The sequence below is a fragment of the Colobus angolensis genome, unplaced genomic scaffold (genome assembly GCF_000951035.1).
Source record: "Colobus angolensis palliatus isolate OR3802 unplaced genomic scaffold, Cang.pa_1.0 Scaffold148, whole genome shotgun sequence".
NCBI lineage: Eukaryota > Metazoa > Chordata > Mammalia > Primates > Cercopithecidae > Colobus > Colobus angolensis.
This window is the reverse complement of record NW_012114577.1, coordinates 2,742,841-2,766,798: the sequence shown is the minus strand read 5'-3', so window position 1 is coordinate 2,766,798 and position 23,958 is coordinate 2,742,841. Positions and strand designations below refer to the sequence as shown.

The 23,958-nt window shown below is 48.2% G+C and overlaps 1 long non-coding RNA gene across 1 annotated transcript; it reads right to left on the bottom strand.

The window, feature by feature from the left end:
- Positions 1 to 3,344: 3,344 nt before the first annotated feature.
- On the bottom strand, positions 3,345 to 10,904 carry LOC105507293. The gene is made up of 3 exons (XR_001001072.1): positions 10,864 to 10,904; positions 9,282 to 9,737; positions 3,345 to 6,623 (listed from the first exon to the last, which is right to left on the bottom strand). It is a non-coding gene; the product is annotated as an uncharacterized LOC105507293 (long non-coding RNA).
- Positions 10,905 to 23,958: the final 13,054 nt, after the last annotated feature.

Here is a 23,958-nt window from a genome sequence, read left to right as displayed (position 1 = left end):
CTCCCCTGAACCACTGTTCTTCCGCCAGTGCCCGACAGCCTTGTCTCGATCCAGCAGCTGGAATGATCTCTCTGAAACCTGAAGTGGATATTGTCCTGGTTCACAATCTTCCAGGGGCTCCCATTGCTTAGTGTGAAAGCTGCAGTCCTCCCCGTGGCCTATGAGTCCTCCCCTGGGCAACCTGGACCTGGTCACTCCCCATTCCCATGTCATCCACTGCCACTCACCACCCACTCACTCTCCCCTCCAGCCAAGTGCCCCGCCCCCGCTGGCTCAGACACCCCAGCGCTGTCCTGCTCAGAGTTGGCAGATCCTTGTGCCTAGTATTCTCATCCCCGGAGATCCATGTGGCTCACTCCCTCGTCTCCGGAAGTCTCTGCTCAGCTGTCATCTTTACCAAGAAGCCCACCCTTCACACGGCTTGAGCTGTGCCCTTCCACACCCCACCTCTCTTCACCCACTCTCCTCCATTTCATTTAAAAAGCACTTGTCACCTTCTAACAAACTCATTTAATTTTAAAAAATCTAATAAACTTTTGGCCGGGCGCGGTGGCTCATGCCTGTAATCCTAGAACTTTGAGAGACTGAGGCAGGTGGATCACTTGAGGTCAGGAGTTCGAGATCAGCCTGGCCAACATGGTGAAACCACGTCTCTACTAAAAATACAAAAAATTAGCCGGGCATGGTGGTGTGTGTCTGTAATCCCAGCTACTCGGGAGGCTGAGGCAGGAGAATCACTTGAACCTGGGAGGCGAAGGTTGCAGTGAGCCGAGATCGCACCACTGCACTCCAGCCTGAGTGACAGAACGAGACTCCGTCTCCAAAAACATAAAAAATAAAATAAAATAAAATAAAATAAATAAAATTAAATTTAAAAAACAATAACAGGGAGGGGGGAGGGATTGCATTGGGGAGTTATACCTGATATAAATGATGAATTGATGGGTGCTGACGAGTTGATGGGTGCTGACGAGTTGATGGGTGCAGCACACCAACATGGCACAAGTATACATATGTAACAAACCTGCACGTTATGCACATGTACCCTAGAACTTAAGGTATAATAAAAAAATATATATATATAAAAAAAAAACAATAACAATAAAAAAAACCTTTGTCTGTCTTCCTTCCTAGAATATAAGCTCCACAGGGCAGTGACTTCATTTTATTTACTGATATATCCCAAATGCCTAAAACAGTAACTTGGCACATAAGAGGCACTCAATAAAGCTTTGATGAGTGAGTGGGTATTATATTATTACAACTACTATGACTACAGCCGCTGACACCACTACTAACGGGCTTGGTCACCCAGGCTGGAGTATAGTGGTGCGATCAGAGCTCACCATAACCTCGAACTCCTGGCCTCAGGTGACCTTCCTGTCTTAGCCTCCCAAAGTGCTGGGATTACCGGCATGAACCACTGCGCCCAACTCCTGAAGACCATTTTGATGACCCGCTATGTACTAGGCTCTGTGGTGGGCGATTTAACATAAGTTTCATGCACAACTCTGTGAGGCAATTCTTGCCACATTTGACACATGAGGAAACTAAGGCTCAGGGGCGTTCAGCACTTAACCAGAATGTCCCAGTTAGAAAGTGGCTAAGACAGGACTTGAACCCAGGTCTGCCCAAATTCAGGGCCTGTGGTCTTTCCAGTCCAGCGTCTCTGCCTCCAATTGGATGTGCCTCCACTCTGTGGTAGAAGTGTCCTTCAGGGATGGCATGGGGGGAGGCACTGCCTGGGTCCATTGATGGGGCTCCCTGGTGAACTGCACACCAGGGGCGTTGCTGAGGCAGGTGATCAGCATCCCTTGCGGCAGTGATGGTCGGCAGAGCCCACTGTCGGAACCCTGGCCCTCCCTAGGACCAAGAATGCGCCTCCTCACCATCTCCCTGCCTGCCCGGTACTCTGCTGAGAACACCTTCTCCACACAACAATCAAAAGATCTCTAAAAATTGATAACCAAACCCATCATAGCTCTTCTTAGAGCCCTCTAGCCGTCACCCATCCTGCTCTGAAAAGCCACTGAAAGTCCTTCCTGCGCACGTGTGGGGTCCTCTAGGCTCTGGCCCTGCCTTCTTCCGTCTTCATCTGCTTCGCTCCCTGCTCCCTGCCCTTGCCTGCCCTCCTGGCTCCTCACACAAGCCAGGCTCATTCCTGCCCTGCGGCCTTGGACCAGCTGCTCCCTCCTCCTGGAATGCCACTGCCCAGGTCTCACAGAGCTGGCTTCTCTTAAGCTTGAAGGTCACCTCTGCAGAGAGGCCTCGGCTGACTGCCTAGCTGCCCTCTCCTGTCCTTATTCGTTAGAGACAGGGTCTCACTCTGTCGCCCAGACTGGAGTGAAGTGGTGCGATCATAGCTTCTGCAGCCTCAAACTCCTGGATTTAAGCGATTCTCCTGCATCAGCCTCCTGAGTAGGTGGGACTACAAGCACATGCCACCGTGCTCAGCTCATTTTTTAAACTTTCTTTTTAGATATGGGGTCTCACTATATTGCCCAGGCTGATCTTGAACTCCTGGCCTCAAGTGATCCTCTTTCCTTGGTCCCTCAAAGCTCTGGCATTATAGGCGTGAGTCACCATGTCCAGCCTTTCCTGTTCTCTTCTGATTCTCTGCAGTTATCACCATGCACTATTTCCTAGTTGACTTAGGTGGTTATTCATTTGGTTCTTGGATTCTACCCCCTAGACTGTGAGCTCCCTGGGAGCAGATACTTTGTCCATGTTCATGGCTGTCTCCCCGGCTGGGGGAGGGCCAGGTAGAGGATGAGTGCTGATTAACTCCTCTCCAGAGAGCCGGTGACTCCTGGTTTGAGGCAGAGATGGACCATGTGAGCACAAGGGAGAGTCAGATTCTGCAGGGAGGTTATCCTTGGTGGCCTGGAGCAGAAACAGCGCCACGTTGGTCAGATTCTGGGAAGCATCTGAGTGCATAGCCAAAAAAGCCTGCTTTCCACCAGGAGACCCGGAGATGCCAGAGAAAGCCTGAGGGGGCCAGAACCAGAAAGATTTGGGAGCACGGCAGTAGGGACTAGCCAGGGTCAGGAGGCTGGCATGTGAGAGACCGGGCTGCAGCCACCAGCCTCCTGTGCACGGCTGTGTGTGCCGGTGGCTCAGGTCCATATCCCAGCAACTTCCTGTTCCAACGCCCTCACACACATACATCTTCCACCACCTCAGGAAGCACCAACAGAATGCTTCTCCATTTAAAATTCAAACTTCCTGTCTACGTTGCTGTTTTTTTCTAACTTTGTGAGTGTTTTTCCTAATTACCAGTTGGGTTTTAATGAATCTAATGAATCATGTAGATATAAACACAGCACACAGCATGTGCAAATATACCAGTTCTTGCATTTATTCACAAGTGAGTATGCGAAAAAGAACGATTGTTGGATTCTCATTATTTGTCATCAGTTGAGGCCACGGGCCTGGGTCATTGTAAAAGTATGACTCAGTACCAGGGAAACACTGTACTAGCTTTGACTAGTCGCTCTTGTTCTTTTTAGGTTTTTTGTTTTGTTTTGTTTTGTTTTTCTGCTCCTGCTGGCATTTCTGCATTCCCCTTTGATGGTGAAAGAATGAGATCAATGAAGGTACCAGAGAATTTATCTGGCAGGATCTTCTCATCTTCCTTTTTACCAATTGTCAGAACTTGGTCTGATTTGCAAACCTGGAGGATGGATGGGTGTCTTGTTTGTTTCTAGTGGTTCCTTTTGTTTTATCTTCATGTTTCTGGTGGTTAGGTTTTGAACGTTAGCCTGTGGAGAGAATGCATCCTTCCTTGACTGAGATGAGAGCGCTTTGAAAATTGTAAAGCACGCACGTTGTCAGTAGTTTTGTTGTTGTTGTTATTGGTTCCTTCCTCCAGACAGGGGCCTGGTTCCTGCTCTATTCCATCTTCTCCGCATTATAAGATGCTGAGCTTTAGACCATCCACCCCAGGGTCTCTGCATCTGCAGGAGAAGCAAATCTGTGCCTTCCCCTGCCCATGCTGGGAAGCCCCTGAGCTCCCTGAGATTGCAGGTGCTCTGGGCCTGCAATTTGGTGAGCCTGTGCCATAAGCTGCCCCTGGAGGGAGCAAAGGCAGAAACCCTTTAGTTTATCTCCAATGGACAAAGTCCTTATCTCAGAAGCCACAACTCCCTGGCCAGAATGGGATCCAGGTTCCTGGACTGTCACCTAGCTAATCCACAATTGTCCAGAAGTAGCCTCTGAGATGGCCTGAAATGTAACTTGAGCTGGCTCTCCAGGAGCTGGCGCACCATGGAGGTCCCTCCTTCACTCTTCCCAACCCCACTGCTGCCTTGGAGAGGCTGACTCTCAGACGGAGCAGAGTCCATCCTGGGCCAGGCAGAGCACAGTTGCCGTAAGCTGACGTGCAGGTGTTGCAATAAATGTCTCCGGGGTCACTGCAGACAAGGATCGACTGTATACCTGGTGGGTCTCAGCAGGAAATCCCCCCCAGAGACTAGGCATGCCTCCCCTTCATCAGGTGTCCTATTTACAAATTAGAATGATTCCAGAGTGTCAAGGCCTGCTGTCTCCATCTCTTGTCTTGTTCCCACTGACTAGGTTGTGACCTAACAACATCACGTACCCTTTGCCGTGGCTTCACACAGAGTTAACAGACAATAAACACGCATGAAGTGGACACAAGTCTCTGCAGCAGAAACCAGCCTGTGACTTTCTTTGGAGCCATGTCACCTGCCTAACCTAAACTACAGCAGACACGACATAGACACTCAGGTGATCTGTGGCTTAAGAAACAGGAGCTGGGGCCTGGCATTAGCCAGATGCAGCGGCAGGGTGTGTATTTTCCAGCGTGCTCATCCTAATCCACCGAAGGGTGTTCCTGAGGCACGCAGGAGATGCTATGCAGGCTTCAATAGACGGCTTTTATTCTTATGCCTGATACTTCCTGCAGTTTTATGTTATCTTGTGCAGTTATAAGGAGATGGAGATAATATGCATGTTTGCCTTCTTCTGATTATGTACAGTGTCATTTCGCCAAAAATCTACACCAGCCACAAGGATACGTTTTGGCTGAATATTAGAGACTTTTCTCATTATCTTAAAAAAACAAAAAACAGAAAAGCCCAACTAACTTCGCTACTGTTATCACACATAAAGTGATGTAAATGTGTGTGCCATTGCAATAAAGTCACAGTGAGCAGAATTAAATGCTCCAGGTTTGGGCCATGACTAAGCAGCCTGACTGAACGAGGCATTTTCTGGTCTTCTTGCAGGCCCTTTCCTTGCTGGGATGGTGGATGGCTCAGTGAGCCATCAGAGAGCAACCACTCAGGTGGGTCTGCGTGGCCCTGAGACTGTTCACATTTTCAGCCATCTTTAAGGCTCAGCTTGCTTCTTCAGAGGCAGGAATTTGGAGCCCGCTGCGCGGACTTTGCTGAGTTCAGACTGCGCAGCTCAACTACATGCCTTTCAGGGGCTCATCCGTTCTGCTGGTGAATAATAGATGTTTGGCATTTCCAACAAGGCCGTGCGTGTTGACAGGTTCTATGAAGACACTGGGGGAAATGTCCTAAAATGCAACCCCTGTCCTCAACGAGCTCACTGGGTGAAAAGCATGACATACAGAGGCAACACGTGAGCAATAAGTCACTTAAGTCATGCTTGAGCATATCTCTGCAAATGTGTGGAAGAGACAGATCAACTAAACCCTCAGTCCAGCAGTGCAGATGTGGAGAGGGCAGCCACGCTCTGGTAGAGCTCCTGAGTGCTTCCTGTTTTGGAATGCCAGTGGCATCTGCCCTCCTCACTGTTCAGCATGCATTACCATGCATTACCATGGGTGATTAGTAATTTAAAATTTTTATCTCCTGTAGCTCTCACACTTGATGGTGGAATCATCAAATGCTTTAGAGATGCCATCGGCCAAAATGGGGAGATCAAGGCAATCAGAGGTACATGTGACTTGTTCAACGTCTCCAGGTTCCCCGTTCATCCAGTAGCTTGAGAAGTCAGTCTTTGGCTAGCAGGAAGAACAGACAGGCCCTGGCACCATGCCAGTGGCCCTGACACCTCAGGGAGATCCATTTAGTGAGGCCTTCATTTGGGCCTCTAGACCTCATGGCCCCCCTGTGCAGGCAGGTGAGGGTCTGATTTTCACCAACAGGCAGGTGAAGGCACTGGGTGACATCAGCACAGATTTACGCAGCAGGACTCACTCTGTGGCAAGAAAGAACACTGCTGCTCTTAGTAATATATACAGAAGGACCAGGAAGCAACCTAAGAATCAGTGTCTGGCTTGCAGTCGCATGAGATGTTTCTACTGGGATTCTGGGTTGGGCTTCTCTGGTGAAGGAGCCAGGGCCTGCAAGGGTTTTAAGTGGCCCCTGCAGGTTCACTCTGACCCACCTCAGAGATGCCCCCGCAACACCCAGGGCCTTGCAGGAGGAATCTAGAGACCTAGGGTCTAGGCTCAACACTGCCACTCATTGGCTCTGTGGTCTTGGCCATGTCAACCTAAGTTGAATGGCTGCCACAGCCCTGTGGCCTTCCAGGATGTCATGAGGTATCCACATGGCCTTACGCACATGGGTGGCAGAGCTCTTCCTCTCTGTCTTGCAGTGGGAGGCCTTGTTGCAATGGGAAACAAGCTATAGAGATAAAAACAATGAACCTGTTGACTGATCCTAGAGACGCCCAAGTGGAATACATTTTTTTTTTTTTTGAGACAGTGTCTTGTTCTGTCTCCAGGACAGTGGCACAATCTCGGCTCACTGCAACCTCCGACTCCTTGGTTCAAGCAATTCTCCTGCCTCAGCCTCCCGAGTAGCTGGGATTATAGGTACGCACCACCACGCCCAGCTAATTTTTGTATTTTTAGTAGAGACGGGGTTTCACCATGTTGGCCAGGCTGGTCTCAATCTCCTGACCTCGTGATCCACCCATCTCGGCCTCCCAAAGTGCTGGGATTACAGGCGTGAGCCACCGTGCCCGGCCGGAGTACATTTAAATAGGACGACCCAAAGACGCACTGACGTGTGCAGCCGCTAACCTGCCTTGTAGCAGGAAGATGCGCGATCCAGCGTGTCGTATCACACACATTCAGACGTTAGCCAGACTCTCAAGTCTCTTAAAAATCCTCACAACCAGTTTCCTTGGTGACAGTTTTTCAAATCACCACTCTTGGAAACAGCTGGAGAGCACATTAGGGCCCAGTTGATTTTGCGGGCTCCTGAATACCTATTTGGGTCCTCATATGGCAAGAGCTTCCCATCTCCTGCAGCAACCCTCAAACTCTCCAACCCCTCTGGGTGGAACTGGAAAGACCCTTTTCATGCAAACAGCCTGTCCTGAGCCCAGCAGCCCTGGGAATCCAAGGACACTGTCTGCAGGAGACTGCGATGAGATGGCTGTGCAGATGGGAGGGCGGGGGCCTGGGAACAGCAGTGCCTTACAGCATTCTCCTTATACCCCCTGTGGTTCAGGCTTGAGCTCCAGGAAATAAAGAAGAAAGAAGCATGCTTATGTCCACGAAGGCAGCAGCAGTGGCGTGGAGGCCCCGCATCTGAAGTTAGTATTCTATGATGGTGATCAGCCCTTGTATCTTTCACCAGTAAGAAAATAGGGACCCGGACACCATGAAACCCGTTAGAGCCTCATCTTCCTTTCTGACCCTTGATTCCCACTAACATACAAAGGCTGCTCTCCAGCGACAGGGCTAGTGACTAGTTTCACTTGTCTTTCTACAAAGAGAAGTATTTTAAATGCTTTCTATTTGTAGCCAACAAGCCCTGTGATGACTAACAGCAAAGGTGGCATCTCTCTGTACATTGATTTTTAGTGCAGGCTTAATGTCTGTATGTAATTATTTTTACCATGCAGGTGAAGCAAGAAATTAAATTGGTTTTTTTAATGAGGGGGAAAAACCAGCACTAGAAATGAAAGATCACAGGAGAACTTGAGCAGGTCACCTGTTTGCAAATAGTTTCTGCTTTAGGTCTCTGTTACTGAAAATACATTTCCCCTGCCCCCTTCCCCCACACCCTACAGATCTGCTGTTGCTTTCTTTGGGTTTCTCAGGAAAGAAAAGTCTCCTAGGATCCTCCTCTTCAGCTGCCTGACAAGCCTAAAAGGAGAGCAACATTTCTGTGTAAGGGAGGGTAATGGGTTTTCTGCAGTTTCGTACATACTCCATCCAATTTGTGGATCTTGAGGCTGGAGGAGCTCCTGGAGGAACCAAATTCATGTCCTCAGGGCCGGATGAATCCACCACGCCACGATGCTGGGAGGCATACACGAGCTGCCCGGCTTCCCCCTGAGAAAACAGTCTGTTCCTTCTTCAGCTTGCCCTTCTCCACTTACAGGCTATGAGAGAGAACACTGGAACTCTGAAAACAGGGCCCAGAGAGTCGGATTTCCACCCTGGTAGAGCTGGGAAGGGCAGGCCCGGACATCCCCGCCAGAGGCTGGTTTTCCAGGCAGTACCTGGGAAGACAAGCTGAGCCAATGGGAGGCTGGCCGTCAGGTTAGGCTCAGACATGCTGTGCCCCAGTGGACACCAAGCTGCCGAACTCAGTGTTGCTTCTAGAAGATCATCAGGGGCTGAGAATGAAGGACGGGGATGTGGCTCGACCAGGCCCTGACCTGGGCATCAGCTCCCAAGTCAGCAGCCCTCTCTCACTCTGGGTAGTTGCTCTAGCAGACTCTAGGAGGCTGCTCCTGTGTCTGATGTGAGAGATCCACTTGCCCTTGGTTTTGAGTCGCAGGTTAAGGAAAGGAGACAACCATCGTATTAAGTTCTACTTCCAAACCTGAGCCTCTTCTTAAGAAACCCCAGTTCGTCTTTGGATCAGTTCTGCACAGCAACAAGTTTTTCTTTGTACTGTCTCCCCAACCTGAGGCAAAAGTGTACCCCTGTCTGGCCCCCAGCTCCCAGTCTCCCCAAGCTCTGCCATCCTCTGGGGACCCCAAGCCTGTGGGTCCTGTTTGTATAGAACTGGTACACCATTCTCCCCTCTGCTCCTTCCAGCGCTCCTTGGCCGTGTCCTCAGCACAGATGTCAGCCAGGGTGTGTGGGGCCTGGGGAGGCAGGGAAGGACTGGGCATTCCAGCCAGCAAGGGCGGGAATGGGTCTGCTTTGCTATATCCCCAAAGGAGGTCCCTCACCCCCACCCCAATAGGGCCCTCTTTGCTTTATCTTAGTGCACCCCCAACTCTGAGCTGGGAATGCCTCCCAAGAAAGGCAACCAAGGCCTGTGATAGTAAGGAGGAGCATGAGGAGGGATTTCTGGGGTCCATCTCCTACTCACCCATGTTTGCCTCCATGACCTTGACCCTCCTGGTGGCTCTGTCCTCTCCCTGGACATGGGACACAATCATGCACACTCTGGAAAGGCCAAGGAGGGCTCTTCAGAGGGCCAGCTGTGGTCCATCTGAAGGTGACAATTTGCCAATTTGTTTTACAGGGAGGCTGCCATGGGCCTCACAATAGCAGTCCCTGCTTCCGCCTTTCTGTCATCTTCCAACTAAAGAGGCCAGGAAATGGCCGAGTCAGCTCCTGCTGCAGCACCTCCTAGAATCAGAAGAGGCCTTTCCGAGAATCTTGCTGAACCCTGAGGGTGAGGAGTGTCAGGTTTTGCAGCAGGGGGAAGCTGGCAGTGGAACCTCCACTTCTAAGTAACCTTTGCTTCGGAAACCTGCCAAGTCTTTGCCTGGAGACTTGCCTTTGATCACCACTTGTCACCTCTCAGGAGATGTTCCACTTTCTAAGCAGGTGAAAAACGAACTGGATTAAAAATAAGGAACTGGACTCTTCACAGAGTCCCCCTGTCAAGCCAAACTACTGGTTGCACCTCCAAGGGGGAAAGGGAACATCCCTGTTCCTCAGGTCCCAGGGCTTCGTGGGACCCAGGACCCCTGGACAGCCTGCAACCCTAGTATGACGGCCTGGCCACGCTCCAGCAGAGAGCAGAGGCTTGGGCCACGGCCACCGACTGGCTCCTGCTCGCTGGATTCACCTTGGTGACCAGAGGGCACTGTGACCGCCCACTTCTCCTCCCTCCCTTCCTCCTCCCCTCAGTGCTTTATGGACCTGAGTTTCTGGAGCTTTCTCAAAACCGTGGACACATTCCCAGTGGAAATCATGACATTTTCCGTTTCACATTACGCACTCCACAATGCCCCAGGAAGGGAGACAGAGAGGGAAGGAAAATAAGGCCTGGGAGCCAGCCCCTCTGTCTGCAGCCAGGGCTGCTGGCTGCTCTGTTTATCCTGGAGTCACCTCCCTCCCGAACTTGACAGCCAGTGCCCCAGTGTTTTCTTCTGCAGTCAAAGGCCGCCATGAATAGGTGAACTGCCTTTTCTATCTACTCATGTGGCACATCTGGATAAAGGCGTGCCTCTCTACTTTGTTGTGTTTTTTTTTAAACTTTACTTTCCACTGCCATGGTAACTGCTGCATGTTTGGCAGAGGGAAAGAGGAAAAAAAAAAAAAGCTCGGAGAGAAGAAAAGGAGCTCTCAGCGCGGGGCTGGCGGCCGTCCAGGGTAATCATGCCGCAGAGCTGAAATGAGGCCTCTGGCGGGCAGCCAAGTTACAAAGAACAAAGCTGTCAGTTCCTAATGTTGGCGGCAATGCTTGTTTGGCACCCTTATATGGTTTCCCAGAACTCCCTGCCTTGGCCGCCTTCCATTCCCTTCAGGGCAGCAAACAGGATTAGCACAGCGCTCCGACTTGTTTTTCTCCTCTCTCCTCCAACTGTTCCAATGACATCATCCCTGCTGCATTCATTTGCCAGCAGGGTGGTTTTTTCTCTCTCTCCACCTCCCTCCTCCCTTCCTCCCTCCCTCTCCCTCCATTTCTCTCTCACACACACATCTCTACTCCCACTCACTTCCTGTAGCCTCCCCCTCGCCTCTGACTTTCTTTAAATGCAATGTTTTAGGTCATTCTTCTTGTCCAGCTTCTCTGTTAAATTAAAAACACCCTAGTGCTTGTACATTTAGCTGAATCAAGCCAGACGCTGTATTTTATTTTTATAACTGAATTCCTGTGAGATAAAAATCTCATTTTCCTTAGTAGGCTGTAATCGGCACTCACAGGGATGTGGTTTCCAACTGCCCCAGCTCGCGCTTCCTTAGGAAGCTCCGCTGAGAAATGAGCTTGGCTCCTGTTCAGGTTTAAAGGGCCCGAGGCCGGTCACACGTTGCTCACTCATACACACACACACACTACACACACACACAGGATGTGCACACAAAGACCATTATACATGTATGCACACACACACGGACACACGTTCTTGTCCAGGGAAACGCCTACGGCTGCACACACAGAGAGCAAAAAAATATCCCCTGAGACAGACACACAATCAGTACCCAGTGTCATTCTTCCCCTTTCCAGGAGGAAAATAGGTGAATAAGTCAAGCTGAAAGCTGCTTCCGAAAAGACTGTTTTAAACTAGCAAGCAGGCCAGCGTTATGCAACTCATGGCTGGGTTCATTAAAGGAATCGAGGTTTGCCGACTGCACAAATGTTCCCCTGCCTCCGCCCCAGCCCCCCCCAACCCCACCCTGCTCTGATTCATGAACTAGTTTTCAGATTCATGAATCACTCGGGAGCCAGCAAGAGAAAAATGAGTAGTATTGATCTCATTTCAATTGAAATGGGCTCATTAAGGCCATGCTGGCTGTGGATGGCTTTGCATGACAAGACGCTGGCCAGCGTCCGAGGTCTGCAGGCTGGCACCCCAGCCTGGGGGTGGGACAGGACTCCTTGCGTGAAGCCTCCACGGAGGGTGCCCCTTCTTCATATTATTAAATGGACACAATATGATCTACTGGTACAAGGGACTCTGACTGGACTCCGCGGCCCGCGTTGGGCAGGCCGGTTGCCTTCTTTTTGTGTTGCCCATTTATTTTATTTTATTTTTTTCACAGTGAATGGAATCTCAGTGCAATTTCTCTCCTGGATCTCTGGTGACTCTCAAGGACTACCTGAAGTAGGAATTCACCTTCTGAACCAACTGGTGTGTCTTGGGGTTTGTTTTAATGCAAACAAGAAGCTTTTTACTCTTTCCCTCCAACCCTCGGCCTTGCCACCCGCCTTGCACCGTCTTCAGCGAGAAGGACTAGGGACCAGGAACCATCTAGACTTGGAGTAATCTAATTTATGTGGGGAAAGGTTCTCCACCAACTGGATGACTGCCTTCATGTGGACACCGGTTTTATAAAACCATTCTTTCCCTTCCCAAATGAGAGTACGGTTGAGGAAGCAGCAATAGAGCCTGGGTGCAGAGACATTGCAGAGGGAGGCATTAGGCCCCTGGGGCAGATGTCGCAGGGGCTGCCCACAAAGGAGCTCTCTTCTCTCCCACGGCCTTTCCTCTCCCCACTTGAGTTCCAGCTCCTCTTGACAGGTGCCCCCCTCCCCATTCCAGCCCTTCGCCTTACACTTGCCCCCACGGCTGGGGAATCTTTTCCTCTTCCTCTCTACAACACCGGTTGGGCACCGTATGTGAGCAGATCAGGAGAGGCTATTAGCTTTGATTTGCAGCTTCCAAATGGATTTTTGCATGGTTTCTTCCTCCAGCTCCTTCCACCCCCACCCTGGCCCTGGGAGATTAAAAACAATGGACTGGACACATGCTTTTTAGAAACCCCAAAAAGCTGTCAACCAACACCATAGAAGGATTCCATCCTAAGAGGCATACTTTTGGATCCAAGAGTTTAGAAATGAGATTCTTATCCATTGACTTCAGAGACACCGTCGTTCATTAGACGCATTTCCCTTGGCAAGGATTCGACGATGTGACCTTACTCCCCTTTGTTCCTGCAGTGCCCAGAGAAACTGGGAACAACCCAAAGAAGGAAAAGAAAGACGTGTTTGTATGAATTTCAATCAGCAGTTGGTTCAGAGTCAAGAAGAGCTGTTTTGCCTTCCGTGAGGTTTACTTGAAGGTGCCTTTCGGCTCTGAGCTGCCCGAGCATTCTTGGGCTGAATCTGCAGTCAACCAGAGCCCTGGGCCTGCCGCTCCCCGTGGGTTAAAACCCCTCCCGCAGATTTGCTGGCTGGCCTTAGAGCAAACGGGGATAGTGGGTTGGCTCAGGTTTTGCATTAAGTCGTCTGATTTTTTCCACTGCAGCCTCCCATTCTGTGATAAAGCTAAGTTGCTAGGAAAGCTTTATGTAACACCCACCCAGCCTCAGCTTCTCAGACCAGCAAGTGTTGTTTTCAGAGTTCCCCATAAACCTGGCAGCACATCAAAACCTCTGTTTCATAACAGACTAGAAATAGGATTTTCTAATAACATTCCGAGGACTGGGCTTATCGTGCAGGGATCTGTACTTTTATGAATTGTTAATGGTTAACTAAACAAAGACCCCCAGGACACCCAACCTGCTATCTCTGGGGTCAGGATGGGAAGGGAAGCTGGAAGAATGTGGTTTCTACATCCATGATCTGTTGGTTAGTGACCCAGGGCCTTTTTCAAAGAATTTGCTCAATAATCTCAAACATATTGGAGGATCTTATTCTTGTTTTTAAAAAAGAAAAACAACTACCTTCTTCCTGCTTCTTCCTTCATTCATGGAGAATGTGGTTTCCTTTTATTTTGTTGCCAGACACACTACAGTTATGGATTTAACCCCTAGCTTTCCTTTGGGAGAGGGCAGCTTTCTTCCAGACACACCTAGATTTGGGGGATCCAAATATCTTCATGCAATAGACAAACCACACATTTCAAACTCCCCTCCCAGAACTGTGGGTTGACAGAGTGATTACAGAGAGAAGGGAGCATGAGGTTGCCACGTCCCTCCTCCCTCACACCCATGTGCTCCTCCCGAGATGCGGTCCACCCCATCTCGTCCGGTTCTGGATTAGATTATCACAGGGATGGCAGCTCCCTCCAAAAGGCCATTTGCAGCCTATTTAGTTGTCACTCAAGAAACTTCTTCCTGGGATTCCAACGACATGTTCCTTTGTTCCGTGTTGTCACATTGCCCCTGCTGGTGTGGCGGTGCCTCCCTTCCCAGCTCTTCCCCATCCTTCTTGTGCAGTAAGTACGTGGGTATCACTCCAAAGCAAAAGGAGTCCTTGTCCGTGCCGTCCCTGTTGAGGTGAGGAGGACCATCACCAAAGCCCCTGGACAGGGTAACTGTGGACAGCAGGGCCTCAGCATTAGCAAGGCTGACCTTAGGGAGAGCCTGATGACAGGTAGCTGCCTCTGGGTGAGCATGAGCTGCCTTAAGAGGATGCTGTTTTATGGGCTCTCCCTCACTCCCTCCTATGACCCTCCATGCCCTCAACATTCTTCCCTGGGTGAACTCTCTGGGCTCACCCACGGGAGCACCTCGATTCCCTGACCAGGACCTAAGCTTTCACCCAGCTAGAGCTACACTGCCCCTTCTCTGCACAGCCCTCAGCTCTGTGCACCCTGTTATGTTCCTTTTTTCCAGCTTAATTGTCATCTCTCCCTCTCCCCAATCTCCTCAAATAATTCTGCTTGGTAAATCTCTTCTAGCTTCTTGCTTTGGAATATTGGCTCCTAGAGGTTCCAATTCTGGCCTTTCCAGGGTACGTCTCACGTGGTCATTTCTTCCGTGGCTGTCCACGTAGTTTCTCCCATCCAACTGGCGTTAGCAACATCTTCCCATTTAGTTCCATTTGAATGTGATTTACCGGCTTCTTACCCTTTCTTCTGGATTATTAGTAAACACGAAAAAGAAAAGGCTCTCCTCTCACCAGGGCTGCCTCTTGTGTCCAGCTGGGCCCTCAGGAAGAAGCCCCATGCCCCCTGACCTGCACACCAGCCCTCAGCGTGAAACGACTGACTCCAAGGAAACTGCACTCAGAGTGGGCTTCCCTCACCAGGCTGAGATTTCATATCCTTGAGATCCATTTAGTGCCTGGACACCTGGTTGCTATGGGGATGGTTGTCATGAAAAACACACCAATCTGTAGAGAGAGAGAAAACGGATCCCGGTGGTACACACTCGGGCACATTCGCTCTGAGAAATGGCTTGCTGCTTATCACTTTCTTTTGTGGACACAGTGCCTCTGCTTTTCAAATTCAACCTGGGTGACCTTCTTAGAACCAGGCCAACACAAATCCATTTTCAGTTATTTCCTAAGGGACAATCAAGGGCTTCCCCAAATGCCAGATGTCCCCCGTCTTCCTGTCCCAAGCTGAGTCAGCTGAGAAGACGAGGACATTCTTTTCTGGCACGGTTTGTTCTTTACTGACTGCCATTGATCCATTAGCAAAACAGAGCAGGCAGAACAAAAATACTGACCCTGACAACGCTTCAGATCAGGTGGCTCCGATGAGTGACAGATGGTAGCAGGAGACCTTGGATGCACTGCCCAGTTTGCAGGGGCAGAAGCTGAAGGGGACACTAGAGACCAATTCAGGACACAGCATAAACGTGCATCAGGACTGGGTGATTCAGCAAGGTATTAGCTCAGGGCTGGGTAATTCAGCAAGAGACACTGAAAAGATGTATAGGGGTGTTGATTAACCTTACGTCCTCTTTCTCCACATTCTCAGAACTTGCATTTGGTTATCACTTGCTGAAGGTCTCTTTCTCCCTCGGTCTGGCTTATTTGCAGAAACCAGTAAAACATTTCATGCATCTCTCTTGGGTATAGACCTAGACTCCACGACTCTGGAAGGGTAAAGGGGCAGACACTGGTTCATTTTGCAGTTCACAAAGAATAGCTGGAGGCCTTCTGGCATTTACTTGGGGTAAGGGGTTGAAAGAATGGTTCGGTGTTCCGATTTTAAGCTGTGCCATTGGCTAAGTGTAACCTGGAGTAGGCAAATGGGGAAAATTAACTACAGCAATAGTCATGTTACGAATGCAGGCAAGGTCTACTTCTGAAATGGTTCCGGCCGGGCGCGGTGGCTCAAGCCTGTAATCCCAGGACTTTGGGAGGCTGAGACGGGCGGATCACGAGGTCAGGAGGTCCTGGCTAACACGGTGAAACCCCGTCTCTACTAAAAATACAAAAAACTAGCCGGGCGAGGTGGCGGGCGCCTGTAGTCCCAGCTACTCGGGAGGCTGAGGCAGGAGAATGGCGTAAACCTGGGAGGCGGAGCTTGCAGTGACTGAGATCCGGCCACTGCACTGCAGCCTGGGCGACAGAGTGAGACTCCGCCTCAAAAAAAAAAAAACAGAAAAAAAAAAGAAATGGTTCCTACTGCTAGTGGGACTCCCTATCTGAACGCCTGCATTAAATACGTTCTTTCTTTTTGGGGGAATATGTCTGAATTCTTAAAAATGGGTCAGAACTTAGTCACTGACTTGGTGTTTCATCTTCAGCAATTCCTATGATTACTCAATCCCTCAATGTCCTTCTTTATTACTGGGAGAAGTGATTTTGTTTCTGTTTCATACCAAAAAGACTTTTAAACATCTTTTGGTCAGTCCCATCACATTGCTGCTGAGAGTGAAGGTAAAGACCAGACTCAGATGAATGCATGAATGTGAGAACAATGAATGCATTTATCATGCACAATGTTAGTATAATGTGCTATACAATGTTAGGATGTGTGTTCTTAGTACTCCCGATAGACTGAGTGGTTTTAAAAAAGAAGTCCCGCTGTGGTGTTCCAAATTCTTCAGCTAGTTCCACTAACTACACTGAGCTACTGTTATTTTGACCTCTCATTTGCATATCTTCAATTTCTCTAAATACTCCTTTAACCCTTCCCTATCGATAGTTTACTGACTGCATCCTCCCAATCATTCTTACCTCTTATCTTTATCTTTCTCATTTAAGCTAATTTTTTAAAAGCAGTTTAAAAGCTCAGCTAATTTAGTCATTTCCCTTGCAACACCCTTCTCCTTCATTAATGGACCTAGTTTCTGTTTTTCCACACTCTTCCCCTCGTGCATGCACACACACACGCACACACACAAAAGCAAACATGTTTATAAAAACATACCTTCTTCCCCTTAGTTCCTTTGGCTGGCATTAAATCATTCCGCCTTTTTTTTCTCTCCCGCCCCCATATTTTTCCTAAACACGTTAACTTGGCCTTGGCGTTCTTTCTAATTCTCCTCCCCCTGTGTCTCCATTTCTTGAACAAGTTCAAGAGAGAGTTGCTCTTTTGATTTTTTTCGCCACCCTGGCCCAGCTGAAAGCACAGGGAACACTTCTTGCTTGCTATTTTTTATCCTGTTTTCATGGGACCTGGAGTCTCAGCCCTGCAATTATGGCCTCTTTCATGTTATCTTTCTCCCAAGGCAGCAGCTCACATCCTGGCAAGCGACACAATGGCAGTGTGGGTCTTGACTTAGCTTTCATACCTTTTGTTTCAGAATGCAGGATTTCCTTATAGTTTGTTTGGGCTTTTAAAAAAGCTTATTTACTGATCCTGAGAGGTGCCAGATTTACAACCCTGAAGAATAAAGGCCAAGTTTCTATGTGCCTGGAAATACTCCATCATGTCCAGGCCACTGTGATGTTTTGAGCCAACCTAGAGGCTGATTTGATGGCTGTGGGTTCTATCCTGTTGTTGCCAAAGAGGGGCTGCAAAAACAGACCAGACCACAGCTCACTGTGCCTCTTGTTGCATAGAGAGGACAGCGCGAGGAATTCAGACCAGGATAATGTTTGAAAATGGGGAAAACGTTGATTACATTTTAAAACTACAGTCTTGTTTATACTCTGGTAGTCAACACTAATCATTTATTTGTTTAAATTAAGCTCCCTCGCCTTAATTAAAAGTTGCAATGTGATTTTAAAAAATTTATCCAACTGTGTTTAAACCTCACATTCCTAGATTTTGTACCAAGGCCCTATCTTTATACAATAATTTCAATACAATACAGCGTTTTCACAAACAAATACTTAAATGGAGACATGAGGTCTTTTTAGGAGAGAGGATATGTGACCTTCATGGTGGAACCACAGACAGGGCCTTAAGCATGAGGACATTGTAGGTTTACTCAGTAATCTCCAACCAACGGTGTCTGTTTTTTTTTTTTTCCTTGAAGCCAGGGTAATGTTGCCCGAGAAGCACTGGAGGAGAGGCAGGAATACAGACAGATTTGTCGAGAGCACTTACATGTATGCACACACAGTGACAAAGGGCAGGCTTGTTGTACGGCCATATCACGGAGCCAGGGGACGTACCTTGGGAAGATGAAATGTCAGTATGTCTTCATAGCACAGAGCCCAGCTCTATACCAGACCAGTTAGGGAGCTCAGGTCTGGGTGATTTCAGAGGCCCTGATCCAAGTAACTTTCCTAGTAAGTCTGACACTGTGTTCCAGATTTGTACTTTATGTTTACTCCTGGCATCAAGACAGTGTCTCCAGAAGTTTCTTTTTAAAACTATTTTTTCCCCTTAAAACGCTACATCCCCTGCCTGAAGTGATGGTCTCAGCCAGTCCATGTGCCTTGATAGCACATTGTTCGAGTTTTGAATCAAATGCCACCTTTTCATGGAGAACTTCCTGAATCTGCCGTTAAAATTTCATTTTTTTCTGGGTGTCCGGAGTAAAACACCCTCTGTGAAAGATTTATCACTTCCACTCTATTACAGCCGCCTGTGGGCATCCCTCAATGGGGAGCTCCGTGAGAGCGAGGACTGCGTCTTCATCCTCCAGATCACGACTCGTGCTAAGTACTGCTCTGTCTAGAATTTATTGTTTTGTATTTTGACGTGTCTGTCCAGATGTCTCTCTGGGATCACAGACAGAGAGCTCTTTGAGCACATGGACTTTGTCTTGTTTATCTTTATAGCCCGAGTGCTGAACAGACTGTCACACCAAAGGTGCTCACATGCCTGTCGGATGACTGAAGTTGTACAACCTGTAGACAGAAGAGCTAAGTGTCCACACACCTTCCCTACTCTTTCCATTCTGTGTACCTATCTTGCTGTTGCCATTTACTCCCTTCTTTCTTTCTTTCTGTTTCTTTCTGTCTCTGTCTGTCTCTCTTTCTCTCTCTCTCCCCCTCTCCTTCCTTTCTTTCTTCCTTCTTGCTTGCTTGCTTGCTTGACAGAGTCTCAAGTTATCACCAGGCTGGAGTGTAATAATGGCACGATTTTGGCTCACTGCAACCTCCGCTTCCTGGGTTCAAGCGATTCTCCTGCCTCAGCCTCTCAAGTAGCTGAGATTACAGGCATGCGCTACCCACTCCCAGCTAATTTTTGTATTTTTAGTAGAAACGGGGTTTCACTATGTTGGCCGGGATGGTCTCGATCTGTTGACCTCGTGATCTGCCTGCCTCGGCCTCCCAAAGTGCTGGGATTACAAGCATGAGCCACCGTGCCGGCCACTCCTTTTTAGTCCAGTGAAATCTAGCTAGCTTCTCCCTTACCCATAATTGTTTCATCATAACTTATTCTTGCTCAGATTACCAGAGCTATATTTAGACATCTTAAATAGTATCCTCCACTGCCTACAGTCCAAAGGACTGTATTCAGTTCCCGTGACCCCTCCCTGGCATGGTAACTCTCTCTTGCCTTAGCTTCCATGGCACGACAGCCTTCTGCTTGCCTTCTTGTAGCAGAGCTCGTGTATCCAGCAATTATTGGTGCTCCCAAGGTTCCTTGTTCTTCCTCCTTCAGAGGCGTGTGCTGCTCAACAAGTCTGGTTCCAACAACCATGCCAATGTGAAGGACCCTAGATTTCCAACTCTAGCAACGACCTCTTTCCAGAGCGTTGGATGCGTATTCCCATTAACCTACTAAACAGCTGCACGTGGATATCCCAGAGCCCCTTTAAACTCAGATCATCATCTTCCCACCAAAATCTGTCCTCCCCTCAACTCAGGACAAAGACCTCACTGTAGGAGAACAAAGGAAGCGGAAATCTAACAGGTGGCAGGTCACCTATAAAACCTTAGTGTCATGCAAGAGGGCTGTCCCATGCGGTCATGCTCGGTATTGAGCCAATGTAATGAAGAAGCGCATAGTGTGTGCTGGGCATTTTCCATGCTGTTTCGGCGGCCCCATATGGCTGAACTTCCCAGGAGCTCCCCAAAGCTCCTGCTTTGGTTAATGGTGAGCAGTTAGGCCAGATGGCCTTGCAGATATCTTTCCTACATGGGACACACTGTTGCAGCCTTGTTGTAAGGCATAGCCTGCCTTTTTTTTTTTTTTTTCTTTGTATGATAAAAGAAATGTGGAATATTAATATATTTTCCCTGGTTTTCAAAGATTCCCAGTGCATTTTTCTAATACAGCAGCTATTTACATTATATTTTCTTCTTGATTCATCATTTTTGAACGAGGCCTTGTGGGTTTGAGGGCTGGTAAGAAAGAAATAGTGCTGGGGAGAGGGTGAGGAAGATTGCTTTAGATGAGAGGCACGATTGTAAATCCTGAAGTAAAATTATCTTTGTGAACTAAATGGTACCTGAATTCTATTCAAGTGAAAAGCTGGGCAATTGAGTGTGATTTTAAATGATCACTGTTTTATACTTCAAATGCACTGAAACAAGTTTCTTTTGCAATAAGCCGGAGAATATATTGCAAATTGAAGTTATATTGATTAGTCTGAAGAAGTGCAGGCTGACTGAATAATCGGACTGCAAGGATATGAAGTATTATGTTGAGGATATACACCGTGATTTACCATTAAATAGTACACAAAATTAAAACGCACTTAAAGTGCTCAGGAAATATGTAGGTTAGATAATTAAAAAGTTAAAATTTCTAGAAATAGCTAATGCTTCATGAATTTTCAAAGTGCTTTGTTGTTTTGTTTTTGTTTTTTGTTTTTTGTTTTTTGGAGGTAAGGAGAAGATACTAGGGGAAAAAGCAGATGGAAAACTGCCTTGTGTTTTTTCTTTAGTAGCCCAGAGTCTGTCCTAAAGAGCAGCGATTTCCGAGTATGGTCTTGGAAACCTTTGTGTTCTTTGTTTCTTGTAAGACGCCACACGCCTCTGTCCCTGGCCAGAGGCTGATTTCGCTGTATCTGACGTGGGTTTCTTGATCTGCTGGGAAGGCCCAATGTCTAATTTCCTGGTCTGCACCCTGCAGAAACCAGTGGAAATTAAGCAGTGATCTATTATCCTACCCCATCACAGCTTTCCTAGATCGGATGATGCTGACTGAGGCTTTGAAGTATTGACAACACACTCTTTTTTCTTTTTACACCTTTTCTTCAGAGGACCTGACTCATTCCCTGTAAAGGGAGGAATCATAGCAGAGACACCCCCTGTAGCCACACTGCACCCTTGCGGGGGCTGAGGGGTGAGAAACCGGATGTTGGTAATGGTGGTGTTACCCCTCATGACACAAATCAGGCCCTTCCTCCATACACTTCATGGAGGGGATTCTGAAATGGGGTTCTTGAGTTGCTCTGCTCTGAAATGGAGCATGGAGTACCACCTTGCAGTGTTGCTCTGGGCTCTGCCTTTTGCCTGGGTCTAACTTAACAAGGGCAATGGCGAGAAAGGGTTTGGGAGTCAAGAGACTATTAATTCCAAGGATCAAGGATTGGCACATCTTGGAAGATTCTAGAAGTGTCCACTCAGATGGCAAATATGGGGACAACCTTACCAGCCCTCCTTCCAGTAAGGAGGCTAACGTGGACCCACTGCTACCAACCACCAACCCTTGACCCTTGGAATGAACCAGTCTATTAACTCCCAAACCCTTTCTTGCCATTGCCCTCACTAAGCTAGACCCAGGCAGAAGACAGGCCCCAGAGCAGCGCTGCAAGGCGGTGCTTCGTGCCACTTTCATCAGAGAGGCGCCTGTGAGATTCTGCCTTGTCCCCATGACCTAGTTCATGCCCTCGATATGCTGGTGAGATGTGCAGGAACTTCCTCAAAGGCCCCATCATCCAGCCTTTATTTTTGTACTTCTGTATGAGTTTTTCTCTACTCCTGCTGTCCAGTAGCCTCACTTAGGGAACCTGTAAATAATACCTATGCTTGGGCCCCACCACAGACCCATTAAACTGGATTCTCTGGGGAGGAAACCTGGCAGTGGTGCTTTTTAAAAAGCCCCCCCGATGACTTTAGTGTGCAGCCTGGATTGAGAATTGCTGGATCAATTGCTGGGGGAAGAGAGAGTTCTGTGCCAGCATATGAGTGGGTTTTCATAGCACTAAGGAGCCTTACTCTGTATAGGTAATACCTACACTTCAACCAGGAGTTCTGACAGATCAAGGACCATTGCCCTACTGGCTGGGGAGGTACACGAGACAGGCACGGGCAAGGAACCAGTACAGGGAGCCCATTTATCTGGGGGAGCTGTACAAAGTTCACTGCAAAGGGTGAAAACTGAGTTGTCTGCATTACGCGTGGGTCTTTGGCAGATAGAGATGGGGAGACAGGACATTTCTGCAGAAAGGACAATGTGCAGGTGTGATGCAGCATGATTTTTCAGGGGCACTAGAAGGTAAGTGCCAAAAAAGCAGGCTCTGGGGCTTCCTTGTCTCTTTCCAGGAGCTGAGACCTGAGCTAGACACCATCAGGTGCATAACAAATATGAGTGGAAGGAATGAATTGGTGGACACAGAAGTGTTGTCTTCTCAAGGGTGCAGGGGGTGCCTGGAAATGAGGCTGGAGACAGCAGGAGCCCTGTCATGGATGGAATTCTGCACCATGTTAATTAGACTTTACCCAGTAAGCTAGAAGTTCTCACCTGGTTCAAGGATGAGGGCCTATATTTAATAAGAAAAAACAAAATTCTTTCAGACCGTCTTATAGTAGTAGTAGTTGTCATGGTACTTTAAGAATCGTTGAATCAGTAAATGCCTATAGACTAACAAATGACTCAAAATTTAATTATTTTTTAGTGGTGTTTTTTGTTTTGTTTTTTGTTTTTTGTTGTTGTTGTTTTTTGAGATAGAGTCTTACTCACCTGCCCAGGCTGGAGTGCAGTGGTGTGATCTTGGCTCACTGTAACCTCCATCCCTCTGGGTTTAAGCGCTTCTCCTGCCTCAGCCTCCCAAGCAGCTGGGACTACAGGGGCGTGCCACCACACCCAGCTGATTTTTGTATTTTTAGTAGAGATGGGGTTTCACCACGTTGGCCAGGCTGGTCTCAATCTCTTGACCTCATGATCCACCTGCCTCGGCCTCCCAAAGTACTGGGATTACAGGTGTGAGCCACCACGCCCAGTCTAGTGGATTTTAATTTTGACCACAACAGCAAGGTATGGGTACTGTATCTGTTTACAACATCAAAGGTTATGAAATGTTTACTTTTTCTTATCCTTCTAACATAAATCATGACTGTTTTGAGCTCCTAATAGATTAGAGTCTTTCTTAGGCCAGGTGTGGTGGCTCACATCTATAATCCCAGCGCTTTGGGATCAGGCCTAGGCAGGAGGACCGCTTAAGGCCAAGAATTTGTGACCAGCCTGGGCAACACAGTGCGATACCACCTCTAAAGAAAATAAAAAATTAACCAGGTGTGGTGGTTCATGTCTGTAGTCCTAGCTACTTGGGAAGCTGAGATGGGAGAAGCCCTGTAGCCCAGGAGTTTGAGGCTGTAGTGAGCTATGATTGCACCACTGCACTCCAGCCTGCGGGACAGAATGAGACTTCATCTCAAAAAAAAAAAAAAAACCCACCAACAAAAAACAAGTAACTAAGCCATTACACATGATGTGATAATATGCTAATTTTCTTTATTTGTAAAGCTTTTTTTATTCCTCAGCAAAAAAGGAAACTCCATTTTTTAATAAAAATGGGTAAAAGATACAAACAGAAAATTCATGGAAAAAAATTAAACTAAACCAAATAGTGAAAATCTCAGCCGGGCATGGTAGCTCATGCCTGTAATCCCAGCACTTTGGAAGGTCGAGGTGGGCAGATCACCTAAGCTCAGGAGTTCGAGACCAGCCTGACCAACATGGTGAAACCTCCTCTCTACCAAAAATACAAAAATTAGCCAGGCATAGTGGCAGAGACCTGTAATTCCAGCTACTCAGGAGGCTGAGGCAGGAGAATCACTTGAACCTGGGAGGCGGAGGTTGCAGTGAGCTTAGATTACGCTATTGTACTCCAGCCTGGGT